The sequence below is a fragment of the Salvelinus sp. IW2-2015 genome, unplaced genomic scaffold, assembly GCF_002910315.2.
Source record: "Salvelinus sp. IW2-2015 unplaced genomic scaffold, ASM291031v2 Un_scaffold1174, whole genome shotgun sequence".
In the NCBI taxonomy this organism is placed as follows: domain Eukaryota; kingdom Metazoa; phylum Chordata; class Actinopteri; order Salmoniformes; family Salmonidae; genus Salvelinus; species Salvelinus sp. IW2-2015.
In genome coordinates, this window is record NW_019942766.1 from 58,132 (window position 1) to 68,277 (window position 10,146).

General features: G+C 43.8%; 1 pseudogene; it reads left to right on the forward strand.

Annotated features, from left to right (window-relative positions):
• The window catches only part of LOC112069975 (glycogen phosphorylase, liver form-like), a 39,027-nt pseudogene that overhangs the window by 10,705 nt on the left and 18,176 nt on the right, over positions 1–10,146 (forward strand).

The following is a 10,146-nucleotide window of genomic DNA, read 5'->3' on the forward strand; positions in this document are numbered from 1 at the left end:
CGTTACTTTACCCCCCTACGCCAATACTTTACAACCTACTTTACCCCCCCTTTACCCGATACTTTACCCCCACCCTACTTTACCATACTTTTTTACCCCCTACTCCACCAACTTTACCCCCCTACTCCGTAACTTTACCCCCCCTCACACCTTACTTTACATACTACCCCCCCTCACACATACTTTACCCCCTACATTACCCCCCTACACTGTTACTCTTTACCCCCTACTTTACCCCCCTACTCCGTACTTTACCCCCCCTACCCGTTACTTTACCCCCCCTACTCCGTACTTTACAACCTACTTTACCCCCCTACGCCTACTTTACCCCCCCTACTGCCGTACTTTACCCCCCCTACGCCATACTTACAACCTACTTTTACCCCCCCTTACTTCCATACTTTACCCCCCTACTCCATACTTTACCCCCCTACTCCATACTTTACCCCCTACACGCACACTTTACCCCCTACTCTGTACTTACCCCCTCACACCATACCTTTACCCATTCCCTACTTTACCCCCCCTTACTCCATACTTTACACCCTACAGGTTTTCTTTGCGTCCACTGTATCTTTATACTTCCTCAGTTAGTATTTTTGAACCGTTGCCTAGTAATTAATTTAAATCCCCTGACTAGCATGTTTCCTGGACTCGATGGCCACCCTGGGTCTGGCAGCATACGGTTATGGCATCCGTTATGAGTATGGCATCTTCAATCAGAAGATCAAGAACGGTTGGCAGGTAACAACACTTCTCTGCCTTCATCTACTGCACTTTAAAGGGGCASTCTGGGATTGGTACATCCAGGTTTTTTGACTAAATTATTGAGATGTATCATTTTGATTCTTGGATATATGATTTATAAATGCGTCATGAGCTTATTTAAACTGTCTTACCCTATTAGAAACCCATATATATATATATWTWTAAAAAAAGCTCATTTTAACAATGACAAACCACAAGGATTTCATTCTTTGCAGTAGAGTATAACTTCTCCAACACTATTCGGTATGTACAGAACAGGTTTCGTGCCTCGCTCCGCTTCAGTCAATGAATAATCAATACAATCTAGTTCAGCGTTCAAAAGTGCATTGCACTGCAAACACACAGCCCAAAATTCAAAAGGGCAAAAACCCCTCCGGTGTGCATGTACTGTAGGTTGTTATCAGAATCAAACAAGGGCAACAYCACGTTAGTCGATTGGTTGGCTCAGAGGTTGAGAAGGCTAGCGCAACAGGCATTGGGTCCTAAATGGCACCCTATTCCCTATGTAGTGTACTACTTTGGACRAGYGGCCGTAGGYCTCTGTTCAAAAGATGTGCACTATATAGGGTGCTATTTGGGATACAAGCCAGTGTTTCACCATTTCAACAGAGAGCGAAGAAGACAGCAACCCCTTTTTCTGTTTAATGATTGACCAACACCGCAGACCTGGGTTCAAATATCATTCAAAATCATTTCTAATACTTTATCTGGGCTTGCTTGGTGCAGTAGAACCAATCGAATAATCCTGTCCATCTGGCACCTGAGAGTCCAGTCAGATTYGAGCAAACGCCAAAATGTATTTTGAAAGATTCCAGGTCTGCAACAGTGTGGCGACCCACGTCCTTCCTCTCTGTGGCTCCAGCCTGGATTGCAACAGTGTGACAGGGGTGGATTTCAATTTAAATCAACCCCGGCTGCCCAGGGGACCCCCACGGATTTTATAGATATAAATATATTTTACACATGTGTTCAAAACAATTATATATGGCCTATTGTGTTTTTTTATTCGGAAGTTAAAAGCGTACATGAAAGATATTTTAATTTGTGTCATAATAGCAGCAGGTCATGTCTGTGGGGAAATTTGTATTTTGGGGGATAGGGGGCCCCCTATAGACCATCATTCAGTCAGATCACACTGACTGAATGATGAAACGTTTTAGAATGAGAKGCTCAGCTGTAGTATTTGTATAGTTTGTCTTTGTATAGTCATCTAGAGCAGGGGTTTGCAAACGGGTCCTCGTCCACCCCTAGGGGTCCGCAAATTATTATTATTATAATACTGAATAAAAATATAAAGTCATGTAAAGTGTTGGTCCCATGGTTCATGAGCTGAAATAAAATATCCCAGAAATGTTCCATACGTACAAAAAGCTTATTTCTTTCAAATTTTGTAAACAAATGTGTTTTATATCCCTGTTAGTGAGTATTTCTCCTTTGCCAAGATTGTCTAGCCACCTGACAGGTGAGGCATATCAAGAAGCGGATTTAAACAGCATAATCATTACACAGGTGCACCTTGTGCTGGGGACAATAAAAGGCCACTTTAAAATGTGCAGTTTTGTCACACAACACAATGCCACAGATGTCTCAAGTTTTGAGGGAGCGTGCAATTGGCCTGCTGACTGCAGGAATGTCCACCAGAACTGTTGCCAGATAATTGAATGTTCATTTATCTACCATAAGCCACCTCCAACGTCATTTTAGAGAATTTGGCAGTACGTCCAACCGCAGACCACATGTAACCACGCCAGCCCAGGACCTCCACATCCGGCATGTTCATCTGCGGGATCGTCTGAGACAAGCCACCCGGACAGCTGATGAAACAGAAGTATATCTGTCTGTAATAAAGCCCTTTTGTGGAGAAAAACTCATTCTGATTGGTTGGGCCTGGCTCCCCAGTGGGCGGGCCTATGCCCTCCCATGTGTAATCCATAGATTTGAATGAATTTATTTAAATTGACTGATTTCCTTTTATACAAACTGTAACTCAGTAAAATGTGTTCATTTGTATTTGTTGTTCAGTATAGTTATATTTATTTGGTGTGGGGGAAAATGTATTGTTTAATTAATATTACTAGCTGCAACATGATACCATTTCAGTATGAATGAAGTTGGAAGTACAGTAGTTTCACTAGACAATGCTAACTAGCTTTAGCACAATGACCGGCGTTAGCACAAAGTCTACAGGAACGGTTAGCATGCCGACTGGGGAAGTAGATGAAGGGCTTTAGCACAATGCCGGCGTTAGAACAAAGTCTACAAGGAACGGTTAGCATGCCGCGGGGAAGTAGATGAAGGGCTTTGGCACAATGAACCGGCGTTAGCACAAAGTCTACAGGCACGGTTAGCATGCCGACTGGGGAAGTAGATGAGAGGCTTTAGCACAATGACCGGCGTTAGCACAAAGTCTACAGGACGGTTAGCATGCCGACTGGGGAAGTTGATGGGTTTAGCACAATGACCGCGTTAGCACAAAGTCTACAAGGAACGGTTAGCATGCCGACTGGGGAAGTAGATGAATGGGCTTTAGCACAATGACCGGCGTTAGCACAAAAGTCTAAAGGACCGGTTAGCATGCCGACTGGGGAAGTAGATGAAGGGCTTTAGCACATGACCGGCGTTAGCACAAAGTCTACAGCACGGCTTAGCATGCCGACTGGGGAAGTAGATGAAGGGCTTTAGCACAATGACCGGCGTTAGCACAAAGTCTACAGGAACGGTTAGCATGCCGACTGGGGAAGTAGATGAAGGGCTTTAGCACAATGACCGGCGTTAGCACAAAGTCTACAGGAACGGTTAGCATGCGACTGGGGAAGTGATGAATGGCTTTAGCACAATGACCGCGGTAGACAAAGATGTCTCAGGAACGGTTAGCATGCAGACTGGGGGTAATGAAGGCTTTAGCACAATGACGGCGTTAGCACAAAGTTCTACAGGAACGGTTAGCATGCCGACCTGGGGAAGTAGATGAAGGGCTTAGCACAATGACCGGCGTTAGCACAAAGTCTACAGGAACGGTTAGCATGCCGACTGGGAAGTAGATGAAGGCTTTAGCAAATGACCGCGCGTTAGCACAACCTAGGATAAGTCTACAGGAACGGTACATAGAGCTAGACGTGGGGAAGTAGATGAAGGGCTTTGAGCACAATGAAGCGCACGTTATTAGCACAAAGTCTACAGGAACGGTTAGCATGCCGCTGGAGGAAGTAGAATGAAGTGGCTTTAGCACAATGACAGGCGTTAGCACAAAGTCTACAAGGAACGGTTAGCATGCCGACTGGGGAAGTAGATGAATGGCTTTAGCACATGACCCGGCGTTAGCAAAAGTCTACAGGAACGGTTATGCATGCGACTGGGGGAAGTAGATGAATGGCTTTAGCAAAATGACCGGTCGCTAGCACAAAGTCTACAGGAACGGTTAAGCATGCCGACTGGGGAAGTAGATGAATGGCTTTAGCACAATGACCGGAGCCGTTATGCAAAAAGTCTCAGGCAAACTGGTTAGCCCATGCCGATCGGCTGGAGTAGCATTCGAACTGGAGCCTTTAGCAAATGAACCCTCGTTCAGCAACAAAGTTACAGCGAACGGGTTAGCATGCCGACTGGGGAAGTAAAGATGAATGGCTTTAGCACAATGACCGGCGTTAGCACAAAGTCTACAGGAAAGGTTAGCATGCCGACTGGGGAAGTAGACTGAATGGCTTTTACGCACCAATGGCACCGGGCGTTAAGCACAAAGCTCTATCCAGGAACAAGGCTTACGCAATCGTCGCGACTGGGGAAGTAAGATAAATGGCTTTATTGCCATAGTTTGCAGACCCTTATTCTCTTTTTAATATGGATGAAATTACAGTCATCCGCGCTAATTTAGTTTTTTTTCCTGTATAGAAAATTCTTACGCGGGTCATTTAAGTGGTCAGTTTCGGGTTGGAAAAAACTTTGTCAACTTAATCTACCAAAACCAGATGTTGAACTACACTGAGCAAAAATATACATGCAACAGTTTCAAAGATTTTACTGAGTTACATTTCATATAAGGAAATCAGTCAATTGAAATACTTTAATTAGGCCGTGATCTATGGATTTCACATGACTGGGAATACACATATGCATCTTGTTGGTCACAGATACCTTAAAAAAAGGGAGGGGTGTGGATCAGAAAACCAGTCAGTATCTGGTGTGACCATCATTTGCCTCATTCAGCGTGACACATCTCCTTCACATAGAGTTGATCAGGCTGTTGATTGTGGCCTGTGGAATGTTGTCCCACTCCTATTTAATGGCCGTGTGAAGTTTCTGGATATTGGTGGGAACTGGAACACGCTGTCGTACACGTCGATCCAGAGCATCCCAAACATGCTCATTGGGTGACATGTCTGGTGTGTATGTAGGCCAGGGAAGAACTGAGACATTTTCGTCTTCCAGGAATTGTGTACAGATCCTTGCAACATGGGGCCATGCATTATCATGCCTTTGATAAAAATGCAATTGGGTTCAATTGTCCGTAGCTTATGCCTGCCCGTACCATAACCCCACAGCCWCCATGGGGCACTCTGTTCACAACACCATACAAGCTGTCAGCCATCTGTCCAGGACAGTTCAAACCAGGATTCATCCAGTGTGCCAGTGTTCATCGGAGGTGACCATTTYCCCACTGAAGTCGGTTACAACGCTGAACTGCAGTCAGGTCAAGACCCTGGTGAGGARYACGAACACGCAGATGAGCTTCCCTGAGACGGTTTCTGACAGTTCGTGCAGAAATCCTTTGGTTGTGCAAAACCCACTGTTTCATCAGCTGTCCAGGTGGTCTCTCACCAAACCCCGCAGGTGAAGAAGCCGAATGTTCCRGGGCTGGCYMYGTTACASGTGGTCTGCGGCTGTGAGGCCGGTTGGACGTACTGCCAAATTCTCTAAAACAACATTGGAGGTGGCTTATATCCTGTACTGTACCTGTAATGTACCCATGCTGTACTGTCTACCTGTATGTGTACTGTAACTATGCTATACTACACTGTACTTTACTACTACTGCTGTACATGGACCATCTACAGCTATATTAGCCTGAGTACCACTCTGTTTGTGTTGTCATGCCATTGGCTTGAGTTGGCAAGAACACAATCTGATCTGAGACCAGGCTATGGTTTCATAAACATATTGACACATTCAAGTTTTGCTTAGTCACATTTCAATTTTTGAAATTCACTTGTAAACCCTTATACAGTATGTTGTCATGTGATTGGCTTGTTCCTAGGTGGAAGAAGCAGACGATTGGCTGCGTCACGGTAACCCTTGGGAGAAGGCCCGCCCTGAGTACATGCTACCAGTGCACTTCTATGGCAGAGTGGAGGAGTCTAAGGAAGGGGCCAAATGGGTGGACACACAGGTACTTAAAATTATGATAATGAATACTACCTTTTTWAATTTGTAACATGCTGATAATAGTGCTAAGTTGTACCACTTTAGTACCTGCGTATCTATGGGGATTTGAGATGCATTTTCTAATATASTTACATTGTCACTTGTGTTATTACACGGTCACTACACAGGTATAACGGCAAATAAGGGCCATTYTTGGTGTTAAAAAGATTGTTTTGGTCATTAGTCAACCTTGGTAAAAGTGTTACTGATATTTATCATGTTAAATTCAAGTATTCCCATTTTTTCCCATAGGTTGACTCACTAAGTACAGTACCTGCATATCTATAATTTTATTGAGCTTGGTATTTATTAATTTATCGTCTTGAATTTACCCGTAATCTTATTTGGAAGGAAGTTTTAAGATGATAATAAGTCTTACATTTTAATCTTAATCTTCAACCTAATCTTCAACTTAATCTTACTCTTCAACCTAATCTTCAACCTAATCTTAATCTTCAACCTAATCTTAACTTCAACCTAATCTTAATATTCAACCTAATTTCAACCTAATCTTAATCTTCAACCTAATCTTCAACCTAATCTTAATCTTCAACCTAACCTTCAACCTAATCTTAATCTTCAACCTAATCTTAATCCTTTTCCACCCATGCCTTGCCTCTATAGGTGGTCCTTGCTATGCCTTATGACACGCCCATCCCTGGGTATATGAACAACACAGTCAACACCATGAGGCTGTGGTCTGCCAGAGCCCCCAACGACTTCAACCTGAAGGACTGTAAGTGCTGTCGTGTCTTTGGGCATTATTAAATTGAAGACTGTTATTTTTATCAAATCAATTCTCTGTAATTATTATTACGTGATTAAACTAATCATGTAAATGTAATTAACTAGAAGTCGGGGCACCAAGGAAAATCTTCAGATTACAAAGTAATAATTTTCCTAATATAACTCTGAACGATATTTTAATATCTGATCAATTAGTCTTCTCATTAATGAATTTATCTTTACTTCACATTAGTCTCATTCCAAACGTCGTAAATTGTTGTTATCGGCACGAACCCAGTCTTTACTATGAATCATCCACACACACAATTGTCTTAGTAAATAAATGATTAGCTAACTAAATAATCACAGAAATGCATAAACAAAACACAGTAGCTATGGTTACAAGGAAATGATAGGGGAGGTTCCCTATTGGGCTAAGCAGTATGACGGCTTGGTGGACTGAGAAGGGCGGGAAAGACAAGAGTCACTACACAGTTGATAATTATATTGATTGAAATGCTAATCCTTTGCACATGAATGCTCACTCATTCGGGAATAATTGCAATCAATATATATTTTACGCTCAGTGTGTCGTCGGGATCTCTGTTGGAATCGTCCGTCTTTCTGTTAGAAGGTTCATCTGATCATCTCTCTGCTTCCATAAGTCTCTCGTGGTTAGAATGGATACTTCAGAGTACCATTCAGAAATGTTCTTATAGAATAGATGTTTCGGTGGTTGTCGTCTTCGCATCTCAGGTTGAACAATTTCTAGCTGCAGACTAGTAATTAGTATCTAAGATTTGCTCTTATTCTGTCGGGATCGATAGTCTCAGAGTTGAACCATTTCCATCCGTGTAGCAATGCCCACTGGTTGGTTAGGAATTCAACAACCATTACAACCTTAGCGGACACTGAGGTTTTTGTGGTCTCTATTCAAACCTTCGCCCCTCGGTGATCGAGGTACGCATGTTCTCGAGGATTTCTTCAGGTGGGGGTTTTATTCGGGAACAGTAGAAAAGGGCTGTCCCTGTCTGTGCCATGGGGCGTGCCAATGACTTAACTTTAAAGGGAATACAATTCTCTCACATTAACGGTTTAAAATCACATTACATAATTTCACAAATAGTTTCATTTTTACTCATTAATTCTTATAGCAATAATTAGACGCAAACCTCATAACGGAGGCTCCTGTATAAACAGAGTTATGGTAATGTGGCTGTATTGTCTTTCATGAGGTCACAAACATGAATCAAAACGGACCGGGTCGTAGCTGGCTWCTCCACCGACCGTTTACACATTCTCCAAAACATGGACATTGTTCAGTTCTCAAGTTCTGTGATGTAGAAGAAGTTCCTTTGTTCTACTGTGAAACTCACTCTCTCTATACTGCCTGGCCCGGGAGGAAAGAGTCTCCTCCAGGAATTTACAACCTGAGATAACAAAACCTGGGTGTAGAGGGAGAGAGAGGGGGAGGGAGGGGAGGGATGCCAGGCTCTATACCCAGAAAGGGCCACGACAATGGCCAGGCGGATGACTTGACTATTTAACACCTGCCTACTCAGAGCTAGCTCTGGTCCATGGTGTTAGTGTGACTTGCTCAAACGGCTTGAAGAAGGCTGTGTWAGCGAGCTGTATTTAACGCCCTGGACCAGAGCTAGCTTGAGATGCAAGCACTTTAGTCACCTGTCAACTAAATTACGCGGTTTTGGCAATGTACGCTTTACGGAGGAAACAAAGTCACACACATCTCAAGTTAGAATCCAGGCCTAAATGATGACAGCATTGAACCGGTGAGTCTAGTGAATAATATGAAGCCGTTTCGTTTCCTGAGAAACAGAAATGTACAAGTCTTCTCCTATTAAGGTCCCTATTAAATCACTTCTGTGTCTTCTCCTATTAAGGTCCCTATTAAATCACGTCTGTGTCTTCTCCTATTAAGGTCCCTGTAAATCACTTCTGTGTCTTCTCCTATTAAGGTCCCTATTAAATCACCTCTGTGTCTTCTCCTATTAAGGTCCTGTAAATCACTTCTGTGTGTCATTCTATGTCTCCTCAGTCAATGTTGGAGATTACATCCAAGCTGTTCTGGACAGGAATCTGGCGGAGAATATTTCTCGTGTGCTTTACCCCAATGATAATGTAAGTTCTAGATTGGTACATTGACCACGTAGGTGTTAGTCCATTTCCTCTCCCTCCTGCTCTCTCTCACGTCGTTTAGCAGACGCTCTTATCCAGAGCGACTGACAATACTGAGTGCATACATATGCATAGATTTCTTTTCACACACTGGTCCCCACGTGGGAATTGAACCCACAACCCTGGCGTTGCAAACGCTATGCTCGACCAACTGAGCCCCACGGGACCTCTCTCTCTGTCTGTCTCTGTCTGTCTGTCTCTCTCTCTGTCTGTCTGTCTGTCTGTCTGTCTCTCTGTTTGTCTCTGTCTGTCTCTGTCTGTCTGTCTCTCTCTGTCTGTCTGTCTCTCTCTGTTTCTCTGTCTGTCTCTCTGTCTCTGTCTCTCTCTCTGTCTCTGTTTCTCTGTCTGTCTCTCTGTCTCTCTGTCTCTCTCTGTGTGTGGGTCGTTTCTAATTCTCACTTGGCACCTCTTGTTTTCTCCCCCTCCTATTTGTGGATGTTTCCCCTATGGGCCCTGGTCTAAAGTAGTGCACTACCCTATGGGTCCTGGTCTAAAGTAGTGCACTACCCTATGGGTCCTGGTCTAAAGTAGTGCACTTGATTCTTCCTTGCTGAGTGGCCTTCAGGGTATATGTCGATATGGGATTGTTTTTTACTGTGATATAGATACTTGTACCTCGTTTTTTCCTCAGATCTGTTCACAAGGCCTTTGCTTGTTGTTCTGGGATGTCTGAAATTTGCCCTGGTTAGAAGTATTAGGCCCTGAGCAGAAGTATTAGGGCCCGGTCAGAAGTATTAGGCCCCGGTTAGTAATTATTAGGCCGGTTAGAAGTATTAGGCTTTAGTATTAGGGCCCTGGTAGAAAATTAGGGCCCGGTTAGAAGTATTAGGGCCCCGGTAGAAGCTATAGGGCCGTAGAAGTATTTAGGGCCCCGTTAGAAGCATTAGGGCCCGGTCGAAGTATTAGGGCCACTGGTCAGAAGTATAGGGCCTGGTTAGAATATTAGGCCTGGTTAGAAGTTAGGGCCTGGTAGAAGCATTAGGGCCCCGGTTAGAAGTATTAGGGCCTGTTAGAATATTAGGGCCCGGTTAGAAGTAT